At 36.5% G+C, this 14,308-nt stretch overlaps 1 non-coding gene across 1 annotated transcript; it reads left to right on the top strand.

Annotated features, from left to right (window-relative positions):
• The first annotated feature begins 792 nt into the window (after positions 1-792).
• Positions 793-899, top strand: LOC148253803 (small nucleolar RNA R71). Its single transcript, XR_015820841.1, has one exon. It is a non-coding gene; the product is annotated as a small nucleolar RNA R71 (small nucleolar RNA).
• The last annotated feature ends 13,409 nt before the right edge of the window (positions 900-14,308 follow it).

Genomic DNA, 14,308 nt, shown 5'->3' with positions numbered 1-14,308 from the left:
TCTTGCTCCACTTTTTCTTTTTCAACCATTTTTTGTGGTAAATTCTTTTTTTTATATGCGCCAACTATTTTTCACTTCTTAAGGTGATCGCCATAACCTATTCTTTTGGATTTGTCTCTGTGTTACTTGATAGGGTACGTTGAGCTCTTACATAATCATGCTTGCTAATTGACCCATCTAGATCTCTAAATTCTTGATCAATGTTTTTTGGTTTTATAACATTAGTTGTTGATTCTGAATGATTTCTTCAGTCTTTGTTGCAAACTCTGTTGTGTTCATGTGAATGGTTGCGATCATATCCTCAAGTGAAGTCTTCTTTTCTTGATGCTGAAATCCTGGTGAAGGCCCGAACACATTCTGTTGATTCCCCCATGAAATATTTGGATGATTTTTCATCCCAAGATTACATGTATTGGAGTTTGGATTGTATGGTGGCATGCCCTGCCTAGCTATAAAACTTACTTGCTCCACCTCGTGCCCTTGAAAAGGATCTTTAAATAAACCTTGCACATGAGAATTAACAACATTAATACTCTTTTGAACAATTTTTTTAAATACACAATTAATTTTTACATTAAGAGCAATTAAAACCTCAATCTCATATTCAGTGTTTTTTTGGGTTGAAGTCTTTATGTTGGCCATTGATAGTTGTTCATGCCCATATCTTCCAATAGCTCATATGCATCATCCGTAGACTTCCCCATCAAAGCACCTCCAGCAGTTGCATCGATTATGATCCAAGTTTGCTAGCTCAATCCGTTGTAAAAGGTTTGGACCAACAACCACTTAGGCAGTCCATGATGAGAACATCTTCTAATCAACTCCTTGAATCACTCCCATGCCTCATATAATATCTTTCGATCCATTTGATAAAAACTTGTGATATCATTTCTCATGCTTGTCGTCTTGACAAGTGGCAAAAATTTAGCCAAAATTTTTTGAGATAGATCTTCTCATGTAGTAACTCTACCTGCAGAAAGAGAATGCAATCAATTCTTAACTTTATCTCTTAAAGAAAAAGGAAAAAGTTTAAGCCTGATTACGTCATAAGAAACACCATTTTGTTTTAAAGTATCATAAATTTCTAAAGAATTAAAGAGATACACATTAGGATCATCATTTGGTAAACCTCCAAACTAAATTGAGGTTTGGATCATTTGAATGATGGCAATCTCAAAGTTATTCGCATTGACACTTGGTCAAACTATGTTGGATGAAGCTCCTAAAAGTGGAGTATCGAAGTCCTTGAGTGATCTCCTGTTATTCTTGTTCAAAACATCCCCTGTTCATATAATTTCTTCATGTTCAGCCATCTCAACTCTTGTATGTCTTTCTGCTGCTAAACGTTCCTTTCTCTATTGATTCAATTGTCTACAAGTCTTTTCGATCTTTAGATTTATAGGAAGTAGTTCTGCATTGTTTGATCAAATCATATACCAACTGAAACCAGATAAAGAAACGGCATAATCTGCTCACAAAAAAAAAATAAAAAAATAAAATAAAAGAACAAAACAAAACAAAAAAATTGCATTTAAATTAAAATATAAATAAAATAAAAAAATTTAAACTTAAATAAAAAATAAAAAATAAAAAAATAAACTATATTCATAACAGAAACCTCAGCATTGATATTGATACTAACATTCCCCAATAACGACACCAAAAACTTGATGAGCGAATTCGCAAGTGCACAAAATTGTTCAAGTAATAAAGTGATGAATAGAGTGTCGTCCCACTGGGATTGCGTACCAAGTACCAAATTGTAGAAATTATGTTATTATCTAAAAGTTGAAATTAAATTTATGCAGGAAAAAAATTTAAAACAATTTAATCAAAGCAGAATAATTAAATTAAGAAAAATTTATCAACGAAAACGTACTAGAGTAATTGATTTCACTTGAAGCTTGGGTATATTCGCATTTTGATTTTGTAATCGATTTAATCTAGTCTGCAATGGTTAAACTTTCCTAATATACTTTCGGTTTCCTTCTAAGTATTCCCTAGGTCTATCAATTAACAACTAGTAACTTTTTATAATAATTATTAATTTGATTCAATTAAATCTGTGATAATTCAATTGATCTATGTTAATTCGACTATATTACTCCCGTTCAGGTTTCTATTAACGCTTAACAATATTTATCTAATTGATGAAATTTTACTTCCATTACTTTAAAACTATCAATCACAAATAAAGCTATGAGTGGGCCAATTCTCACAAGCTAATTAAGTTCAATATTGCTAAATTGCAACTAGAAAAAAGCTAAAAATTAAATCACAAATCTACTTTTGATTCAGGCTATGTCAATTACTCTAGCAAAAGAAATTTAGCTAGACATGATGGTTTGACCAACACAAAGTATATTTGAGAAACAAATAACTTATGTAATTAATAAAAAATAAATATTTGAAAAATCTCAAATGCTAACCTTCGGATTTCATGAGAATATCCTAAAAATGTTTATCCAAAAATAAGTTGATTGAAAATAAAATAGATAAATTACTAAATAATTTTTCTCAGCTTCTCTCTCTCCACTGCGTTTGCTTCCTTTCACGTCTGTTTGTGCTTGCTGCATCTGCAGATTTTGTTACTGCTTTCTCTCTCTAGCTCTTGTCTCTCTCTCTCTCTCTACAAGTTTTCTCTCTCTTATGCTTGCTCCGTTTTGCTGCCTCCTTTCTCTTTTTTTTAATAAGCAACTGCCAGAGAAGAGATAGAAATTTCTCTCCCTTTTTTAACCATTTTTTTCCTTTATAGTCCCTCTTCCTTGTTAGCTGATTCTTCTTTTTTTCCCTCTTCACCCGCTCCTTTATTTTCCTCTTCTACTTTTTGTAATTTTTTTTATTTGATGTGGCTGCTGGGATGGACTATTGAATATTTGGGCTTGGGATTTTGCCTTCTTTTTCTCTTTTCAACTTTTTTTTCCTCTTTTCTTCAACAATATCATCTGCTTCAAAATTTTATTAATTAATTGATTTTAACTCATAATTTATTCAAAAACTTCTTTTAAATTTAAGTAAAAAAAGGGTATAAAAATATAATTAGAATTTAACACATCACTCCTATTCCTATTTGAACTCCATTTCATCTTTTTTATCTCTTTCTTGATTCATGATTATTCTTGAATGGGAGTCTCATTGTAAATTACCTAGATTTGAAGTAGGATTCTTCAAGAGGCCTTCAACATACAAAATTCCTCTTAAGCTAATTTCATGATGCTTATGGGTTTCTTTTTCACGTTGAATTCTTATTTCATCTCCTTGGTTGATTGTTTATGACATGAACTCTTCCTTTTTTAGCTTGTATTCTTCCCTAGAGATGTGGAATTCTTCTTGCTTTTGGATTATAATAAAGGTAGGAAAATGGTGTCCTCATGTGTGCAGAAGTCTTATTCCCTCTTATTTTCCATAATGTTTGAATCCAGTAAGGCTTAGGAATTCCTCGGCCGAGGGCTTCATGAAGTCTCCTTCTTCCTTTTTATTCTTCAAATCAAATTGTTCTTTGTCCTCATTTTCATCGGATTCAAAGAGGACAATTCTCCTCTTGCCACTAGGTTGCTCATTGCTTAGTGCATCTTCGCGTTGGCCAATGCTTGTTTGCCTTATTGAGCAGTGGCCAAGCTGCTCCTTGGCCCTCTAAGATGGACCTCAAGCTTAAGCTCCTTTCCTCCTCATAGGTTGGGCATTTTAGAGGGTCCATCCTATTAGGATCCAAGCCCACATTGGTGGTCATGTGGATAGATGTGCACGACACATGCACCTCTGGTGGGTTACCTTGTAGATGGGCCCACGGGTATGGGGGTATTTGGCCTGCAGGTTGGCAGCTTTTTGTAAGCTTCCCATTGAACCTGGTATTCCTCTTTTGACATGGACTCAACTTACAAATCTCACATCATCCATCCTTTCTTTATAAGGATTCATCCCTGAATCCGAATCTTTATCATCGAAAAAATTAGGGGAAAAATACAAAGGTAGAAACAAACAAAAGTAGTTCAGTTGGTACCTAAGAATTTTGAAATACATTCTCATATGTAGTTACTTCAAACTTTATGTTTTTGGTGCCATGATGAACCTGTTGTTTATCAAGTTGAGCCTTGGAGTCTGGTCTTCTTTACTGGGAGTTGCACGTTAGTATCTAGACACTAGCAAAAGTTCTAAAGGAATATTGGCTCTAAAGCTTAAGATGATGTAATGCAATCATGAATTATGCAACAAAATGAAAATAAAAGTTTTCATGCACACCTCATAGGTGATTCATTCTCCATTTAACACTTCAAAGGTTTTTCATCACACAAAAAAACACTTACTCTTCTTTTAAATGTTTGAATTTAAATAACAGCCAATTGCCTTATGGTGTGCAATTCAGATATTTTTAGGTTTTAAATTTTGTATTTTTTTTACTAATGATAAAAACATGAAACTACTTGAATTAAACGGATAATTATGAATCCAAGCAGGATGCAAAACAAATTAATAATTAAAATAATTTTCATTGCTAATTTATGAATAAGAATACTAAAATAATAAAAAGATAACAGGTTCACTAGGAGTCTAAACTCTGATACCAGATGATGCAGGAGGGTATTGGGAGGATCTTTTTGACTCCTAGATCCTTAATTAAATATGTAATAGGAAACTAAACCATCTAAATGAACCTCCCTACTTGAATATACATCTACCTATATGGCATGCAAACACATTAAAAATAGAAAAATTAAAACGAGGAAAAAAAAGACGCCACGACTTACTTGATAAGTTAATCCCAACTCCTCTGCTCAACAAAACTTCAGAAAGCTCTTTAACTTTTGAAAACTTGATGATGCTAAGAAAATTATCCAAAGCTAATTCTTAGAGAAAACACAAATCTTAATTTTATTAATTATCAAAGTTGTGATTAAAACATGATGCAGGAGGGTATGGAGAGGATCAAATCAACTCCTATAATCCACTCAATGTTATGCAATACCAAAACCTAACTGTATAAAAAACTCCTCCCTCTAATTGAGTCTACAATCCTATAAAGAATGCAAAAACAAAGACTAGAAAAATAAAACAAGAAAAGAAAAATTGGCACGGACTAACTGATAAGTTGATCCCAGCTCCTTGGCTCAACAAGTCTTCTAAAGACTCCTCATCCTCGAAGAACTAGAAGAAGCTAAATTAGCAAAAATACTAATAGAATATAAGCCTAAGCTTTCAAGAATTTCTCTCATGGGCAAAGGCCATTTTATAGCTTTCCTCGGGATAATTCTAGATGATTACAATATATTGAAGAAATTAATAAAATAATATCCTAGATAAAATTCTATCTAATTCTAGGATAATTACATAATAAAATATTTATTCTATCCCATCTAAATACAAGATAATTAATTAAATAATCCTAGGGATAGACTTTACATTAAAAATAATAATTAAAAAATAGGATAAACTTTATTCCTGTGATTTTTATATAAAACACATGGAAAAATTAATTTAGGTATGTTGTATTTAAATTAAAAACATGGAGAATTAAAAGGTGGGGTCTAAAGCCTTAAAATAATTAAAATAATTTAATCGAAAAGGTGGGAATGCAATTTTTGGACAACCTGGACGGGTTAGACCAGTCGGCTCATGCGGATCATGTAAGACGGGTTCGTAGTATGGGCCGCGGGTCGTGGGCTGGGCAAGTTCTAGGCCCATCCACGTGAGGTGCGCGCGATCGGCCCTTTGGGCCTATGCGCGTAGGCCTAGCAAGCTGCGAGCATGGGCTTTGTCGTTCGCTAGTGCGCATGGTCTGTTTGGGCATACGTGGTCGTGCATGTCTTGGGACGTGCAGGTTGGGATGCATGCTCGGTGCTAGTGCGGATAACTTAATTCACATGTGGACCTCTGTGTCAAGGCATTAAGGAATTTGCCTGCCTTCAATTTTCCTTTGGGGTATAAGCTTGTTTTGATTGATTAATCATGGGACCTTAGAACACTAGTGAACATGGGGACCAAGTATCCTGTATGTGCAAGGCAACACATGTGTACCCAACGGGCACCCATAGTTAGACTACATGCAGTGCTGGTTGCGCGCGGGCACGCGCGAGCTACATGTAGTGCCCCCACGGGCGGAACCCCTCCCCCGGGCATTTTCTTGCGAGATTTTTTCCTTTTTTTTTTCTATTTTTCCTAAAAATTATTTTAAAATAACAACAAAATATAATTTTCTACAACAAAATAAAATAATAAATTTTAAGAATTTTTTAAATAAAAATATAAAATATAAAATTCAAAATATGATATTCATCCGAAAATTAAAATTACAAAATATTTGAGTTTAAGTGATCTTAGGGCCCAAATAAATAGGCGTTCACATTACAAATTGAGCACAAAGGTTTTTGGGGTGTAATAACCTCACTGTTTGATACTTGATCAGGGATAGAGTAGCCCGAATTATTAGAACTTCGTAATTATTTCCTTTTGCTTCTCAGAAGCTCATAGGCATGGACTTACTTCTTACCTTCCACTGGTTTGGGTTTGTCCTTACCGGGTATCGTGTCATCCTCCCTCTTTCGAGAGGATTTGTCCTCAAATTTGTAGAGATTATAAACTTTTCATCTAGGATCAAAGAGAAAAAGGATTTATGAGACAACTAGCAGGGTGTGCGGGTTATTCTTGAATGAAAAAATAACTTTTGACTAGATCCAAACAGTGGTCCTTCTCTGCCTATCTTTTAACGAACTTGTCATATGAAGTTTTAATTTTTAGTTGGTCTTTATAAGGATCTCTCTTTGAGAAAGGTGTTAAAACATACTGATTCTTTTCACCAGCATGGCTAACATCACAATCATATTGCCACGACCTACCTACCAGTGGGTGTTTTGCTTGCATGGGAACTACATAACACAATATCTTATCCATGTAGTCATAAATAGAAAATGGGACACATACTTGCTGGGTGACATCGATCTCTTTGTTGTCATCCAATCAGTGTAATTTATAGGGGTTAGGGTGTTGTTCACAAGTCGACCATGTCTAATCCACTAGCAACGTACTAGGAATGTTAGCACATCTTCCTCCATCAATTATCACACTACAGACCTTTCTATTGGCCAGGTATTTGGAGTGGAAAATAGTTTCTCTATGTCCGTTGCCTTCGGTCTTAACCTGTATGTTTAGTGCTTGTTGAGCCACAATCACATCTCCCTGTATTAGTTGAGCTATACTTTCTCGACCTACATCCATTATCAGTAGATTTTCTTTGTCGTTACTGCTTTTATGTTCATTGACGATATCTCCATCATCTCGGATAATCATGGCATGCTGATTGGGACATTGGGATGCAATATGCCCAACTCTTAAGCACTTGAAACACTTAACAGTGCTATGGCGAGTGGCTGGTGTCTTAGGATTAACTGTTGGGTTGTCAGTGGGTTATTTTCCCTTATTATCGTCCACCTTATTACCTTCATCCCTTTGAGCCCATCTTTGATTTCCCTGGGGAGCGTTACTGACAAACCCCTGATTGGTTCCTTTACTTTTTATTGCCTTTCAATCTTGGTGATTTGTATATCATTTCGTCCAGGTTGACATAGTTTTGGAGTTCAAAAATATTGGCAATATCCTTGTTTAGGCCCTCCAAGAACTAAACCATGGTGGCTTTTAATCATTTGTCGACTCAGGCCCTAATAATGGTTATCTCCATTTTCTTGTAGTACTCTTCCACTGTCTTAGAACCCTGGGTCAAGCGTTGTAATTTTAGGTTCATGTCCGTGTCAAAATGAGCTAGCACAAATCACTTCCTCATAATGGATCTTAATTCTCGCCATGTGGTGATTGGTAAGTCTCCATCTTATTCTCAGGGCTAACTAGTCCCACCATACTGAGGCATAGTTGGTAAACTCAAAGGTGGCCAACTTGAGCTTCTTTTCTTTATGATAGTTGCGGCAACTGAAGATGCGATCGACCTTCTGCTCCAACTCGAGGTAGGCTTCAGGGTCATTCTTCCCTTGAAAGGCTCGTATATGGAACTTGAAGTCAAGGAGGTCCCTATCTGTCTTTTCGCGACGACCTCCCTATTTTTCACCAACTTCATCACCACAAGATCCTATCTCTTCTCGCACTATTTTGCATCGAGCGCGACTGTGGTGTTTGCCTCGCTCTTAGCTATCCAAGCAACCATGTTTCCTAATTGGACACTTAACTAGGTGAACATACCCTTTCTTCCATGGTGTCTGGTTGGCTGTTAGTGAAAACAATATCTCTACTTCACCTTCACTCGTGTTTACCTCATAATCTCTCAATTGATAGCTTCATCTGTCGAGTTGAGCATCCAGAATCAGAATCACTTGAATAAGGTCTACAAGTTAGTCCTTATGACACAACAAAGAACTATAAAAGGATTTAATTTCTATGAAAGCTCAAAAATAAGCACACAGAAAAAGGAATGGCGTTCCTTTCATGTGTTAAACCACTAGTATTTATTAGTCACTTAATTTTTTAATGGAATAAACATAAACTAAAGAAAAAGAAATGTAGATCACAAAGATTGACAATATGGACTAATGCGTAGGACTTTGATCAATCTCGATGGATATAATCGACAGGTGTATCTATTTATACTACCACCAATTTATTGGCTACGCTCTACGACCGATTAAGTTTCTTTATACAACATTGATGCAAGATTATAGAAATACAATTAAAAAATTAAACGTGGATAATGCGCAGAATGAAAACAAACATTTTTGCTCGCACCTGTTAGGTGATGTACTTTGCCTTTGATTTCTTAAAGGATTTCCAGTCACCAATCAGGGGGCCATTCTGATTTTGTTATGGAAGATGCAAATAACGTGCCAATTGACTTATGGGGTGCAATTAAGATATTTTTGTATTTTTTTTATACATATAATTTTTTTTGAATAATAAACATGAACTACTTGAATTGAACGGATAAATATGAACTCAAGCGGGATGCAACATAAACTAACAAATCAAAAAATTAATTCGAATTGTTAATTAAAGAACAAAAATACTAAAAGCAATAAAGATAATTTTGGATTTTAAGAGCCTAAACTTTAATACCAGCTGACGCGAGAGGATATGGGGAGGATCGAATCAACTCCTATAATCGACTCAACGTTATACAATACTGAAACTTAATCGCCTAGAAAATTCCTCCCTCTAATTGAGTCTACAATCCTAAAAGGAACGCAAAAGTAAAGAATAGGAAAATAAAACAAGGAAGGAAAAAATACCACGGACTTATCGATAAGTTGATCCCTACTCCTTGTCTCAACAAGACTTTTGAGGATTCTTGTTCCTCGAAGAACTTAAAGAAGCTGAATTAGCAAAAAATGCTAATAGAAGAAAAGTGTAAGCTTTCAAGAATTTTTCTCAAATTGATTGTAATTGGTGTGTTTACAACCTATGGGTAAAGGCCTATTAATAGCTTTCTCTAGGATAATTCTAGATGATTACGATCTCCTGAAAAAATTAATAAAATAATTTCCTACATAAAATTTTATCTGATTCTAGGATAATTACATAATAAACTATTTATTCTATCCTGTAACACTCCGCCCATTACTGTACTAAAATGATTTGAAAACTCTATTTATTCGAGCCTTCGACAGCCTTAAATTTAAATTAATTTACGTTATTCTTAAGATCCATGATTTTAATTTACTTTTATTTTAATTTTAATTTTTAATTTTAATTTTTAATTTTATTTTAATTTATTTTTATTAATTTTACTATTATTTTATTTTATTTTAAATTATTTTATTTTATTTCAAAAGAAAAATAGAAAAAATCAGAAAACGGCAAAACGGGAGAAAACCAACTCGTGGAAAAAATACCGCAGGAAAATGGTTTACCTACGTTTCCATGTGCGCACTTCCATATGCGCACAGTGGTTGAGGAGCGTGTGCACAGCTCACACGTCCCCTCCGCACGCCAGCACGCACGGGACGTGCGCACAATGTGCATGTCCCCCTTGCATGCACGCACGCACGGGACGTGCACACAGTGTGCATGTCCCATCTGCGCGCGTGGTGTGCGGTTAGGAATTACATGTGCGTCCTGTCGCGTGCATATGGGTCGTCCGTGCGTCACTTCACACAAATACTGGTACCGCACACTGTGCCCGCGCCGCTCATGCAACAAGCCTGCACGAACAGGCCCTGTGTGCTGGGGGCCTGTGCGTGCGATTCCAAGTGCGCCTAAGCCCTGCGCGCATGCAGGCTAGCCCCTGCACATGCAGCAACAGGCCTATGTGCCCGCAGGCTAGCCTGCAGTGTGCTAGTCGGGCTCTCCTGCCTCAGGCAGAGCTCCACCGCTGCCATGGGCGGTGTGCCGCCACTATTGGTGGAAGAAAATTTTCTCCCTCATTTTTCGTGCCAAAAATCTTTTTCTCCTCTTTCTTCACTGGATTTTACCACTTGGAGTGAATCCAACGGTTCTGAAATTCTATAAATTGCCCCTTCCCCTTTCCTTCCTCTTCACACTTCCATTTTTTCCATTTTTCAAGGGTTTAGAGAGAGAGAGAAATAGTAAATTAATGAGAGAAAAAGAAAAAGAAATGAAGAACAGCGAAGAAGAAAGCATTGAGATTTTGGTAAGAAATGTAGTATTACTTTCAATGTCTTATGGAGTATTTTTAGATAAGTAAATTTAATATGATAGTTATTTTTCCTGTTTTGTGTACCTCTATATTCAAATGAGTAGAATTGTTCTGATTTTTAAGCATGTTTTGTGATTTACTGACACTTGATGAATTTGCATGCAATAAAGTACTATGTAATCCATAATAATAAAAGAAAAATAAAAGAAAAAGAAAAAGAGAAAGTGGAATGAAGTCTGTATGGTCCGAAATGTATTTGTATTGACATGTATATTGCATCAAGTGTCTCGTTAGGTTTTTTATCTCTAAGGAGTACCTATTCCCCTTACCTTTCAGAGTATATGTTTCTCTCTCCCCTATCTGGTCTGGAAAGACATAAGAGGACTGCTCCTAGTGGATGATGGCATGCCCTCTAACGAGAATGGTATCGCACTATCTGTAGGGATCACCCGTGGCTAAGTAATGTTGTGACTATAGACTATCTGTTCGGACTACTATGGTTGGTACGACCGTGGTCATAGATCGTACCATGGTTGGCCAGCCGAAAGTTGGCCTAAGCAAATTTCTATATCTGTATCTGCCCTCAGAGATGGAAGTTTGTAATGATTTCTCGAAGCATGATTTGAAAAATATGAGTGTTTCATGATTTATTTGATTTTCTCTATTATTTGGCATGACATATATATAATTGATTTTCTATACTAACGTACAATTTTGATATTAAAATAAATATTTTTTCTAATGTTGAGTTAGGTAAACGAGGAAGCTAAATGGTAAGATAAAATAATAAACTTTTGAAATCTCACAATGTTAATTTAATGTTGTTTTCCTTACTGAGCATATGAAACTGACTCTTTCTATCCCCTGCAGATGAGGAAAAAAATGAGGAACCGCAGGCAAACCTATCCTTAGAAGTCTACGAGGATCCTGTGGATCCACAAGTTTGAGTGCATGTCTGTTCCTGCACTCTGATGAATTCTAGTAGCATAGTGAAATAAATAGCCCTTATGTTTTGTACTTTGTAGCCATTTCTGGCCTTAGTGATGTATGTATTTGGAACAATATATATGTATCTGTAAGGGGTTTGTCAAGGTTTTGATTCCACTGCATAAATATTATCATGCATTCGTTATTCTGAATTTGTGTCTGACACCCATTTGCCTTAACTGACACTTAGGATTTAACAGGTAGTATTAGAGCAGAATATCGCAGAACAAATTCCCTACACTGAGGCCTAGGATAGATAAACAGTTTAGAATATCTAGGAAAGATAAATATCCTCCTTTCAAGGATTAAACCTGCAACTCGTGTCTTCATTTCTTTTATAGGAATGACACGGGGAATACCATTTGTAGAATATATTGAACGACTTGAAGCATTAGATCATTCGACTAGGGCTAAATTTGCCAAACTTTTTTGAGTTGTTCAAGGATTAACTGCAACCGTAGGATAAAACTAGGCCAACCCTTGTCCACCCCTTGCCCCTGAGTTCTGAAACCCAGATCAGTCTATCTCCCATAATATAGTAGAGTTTAGGAAACTTGACCTCCCACACTTTGAAGGCGGTCTTGATCCTCTAGTAGCTAAAAATTGCATCCTACAAATAGGAAAGCGTTTTGCTATACTAGACCTGACCAAAGAACAAAAAGTCCCTCTTGTAGTCTTTATGTTGAACGGTGAAGCCGAATACTTGTGGCTACTTATGAAAGAAGTCCTGCCTACCCCAATTACCTGGGAAGTTTTCATGGATGATTTCTTTATTAACTTCTTCCCTGCTTATGTTCGAGAAAAGAATGAAGAGGAATTCCACCACCAAAAAAGTTTGCCTGTAGCCTAATATGCAGCCCGATTTGTTCAACTGTCTAGGTTTGCCCCTTTAATGGTCACTCCCGAAAGTTGAAAAGATAGGGAGTTTCTCAAGGGCCTTCGTGCAGACATTTAAGACTGGGTTGCGATGCTGAGACCCAGCTCATATGCAGAGGTGCTTGAACATGCCCAGTTAGTCGAAGATCTTTTCTCAGCCAAGTACCAACGCTTTGCTCGAGTTGTAGCCCAACAACAGCCCCAATAACTTACAAATAGATTGTTCACCCAGTAAGTAACCCCCCAGACAAACAAAGTAGAATTTTCTTTCCTCCTGCCTTGCCCCCACCTATAGCCCCACCTACCCGAACTAACCAACCTTGTCAACATTGTGGTCGCTCGCATAGTGCCCTACCATGTCGGTGTATTAATCACGCCTACGATCGATGCGGAAGCACCCATCATCTTATAAAGGATTGTCCTCAGTGACCGAAGGATGTAGCCCGACCCATAACACAAGGTCAAATATGCCATTTAGATGAAACTGAAGTCCTTCCTGCTTCTGTTCTCATCCAGGGTATGCTTTCTATTCATAATATTCTTGCCAAGGCTTTGATCGATATTAGTGCAACTCATTCTTTTATTTCTTGTGCATTTACTGGTAACAAAGAATTTAGACCATAAGCTTTAGGAAAAAATGCTAGTAGTGGAAACTCCCTCTGAGGGACTATTAAAGGCTCATTACGTATATAAAGACTGTAGGATAAAAACTTTAGGAATAGAAGTATGTGTAAACTTGATACTATTAGATTTTATAGGATTTGATGTAATATTAGGAATGGATTGGTTGGAAAAGTATAGAGCTATAATATACTGTGAAAGTAAAATTATAACTTAATGATCCCCAAAAAAAGAAATAAAAGTTATTATTATTTTACAATTGAATGAATAAGAATATGGACGCTGACTCTGCTATGTGTTCCATACCCATTGTTTGCAATTTTCCTTATATCTTTTTCATCGAACTCCCTGGTCTACCTCCCCTACGTGAGGTAGAGTTCCTGATTGAATTATTGCCCGAAACCCAACCGATCTCAAAGCCCACATACTACATGAGTCACACTGAGCTAACAGAGCTGGAACATCAGCTTTCTGATCTTATCACCCTGAAATTCATTTACCCAAGCAATTCTCCTTGGGGCACTCCAGTGTTGTTCGTAAAGAAAAAGAATGGTACCCTCCGACTCTGCATCGACTATAGGAAGCTCAACTGAGTGACCGTTAAAAGCAAGTACCCCTTACCCCAGATCGACAATCTTAAAACTTGGTACCACCATTTGAGAGTGAAGGAAGAAGATGTTTCGAAAACTTTCTTTTGGTGTAGATACAAATTGTACAAGTTCAGGATGATGTCATTCGGATTGACCAATGCCCCAGCAGCTTTCATGGACCTAATGAACTAAGTTTTCTGGCACACACTGGATTGATAAGTCATCATCTTTATTGATGATATTCTGGCTTATTCCAAAAGCCATGGGGAACATATTGTGCATTTGGCTGAAGTATTGGAGACCCTCCGCTAAAACTAACTGTATGCGAAACTAAGTAAGTGCTCCTTTTGGTTCGATCAAGTTTTTTTCTCGATGATGTAATCTCAAGTGAAGGAGTTTCTATAGACCCGTCTAAGGTGGAATTAGTGACCAACTGGAGTCTTCCTACCAATGTGGCCGAGGTACCTAGTTTCCTTAGCTTGACAAGATACTATCTATGATTCATTGACGGATTCTCCAAGATTGCTATCCCCATGACTCGACTCACCAGAAAGGGTGTACCCTTTGTTTGGAATTATGCATGTAGCAAAAGTTTTATAGAACTGAAGCAGCGTCTCACCTTTGCCCCTATGTTGATCATCCCAAA

This window comes from Carica papaya, chromosome 5 (genome assembly GCF_054855325.1).
Source record: "Carica papaya isolate Zhongbai chromosome 5, ASM5485532v1, whole genome shotgun sequence".
Classification (NCBI taxonomy): domain Eukaryota; kingdom Viridiplantae; phylum Streptophyta; class Magnoliopsida; order Brassicales; family Caricaceae; genus Carica; species Carica papaya.
The sequence above is the reverse complement of the archived record's forward strand: the minus strand, read 5'-3'. Positions and strand labels throughout refer to the sequence as shown.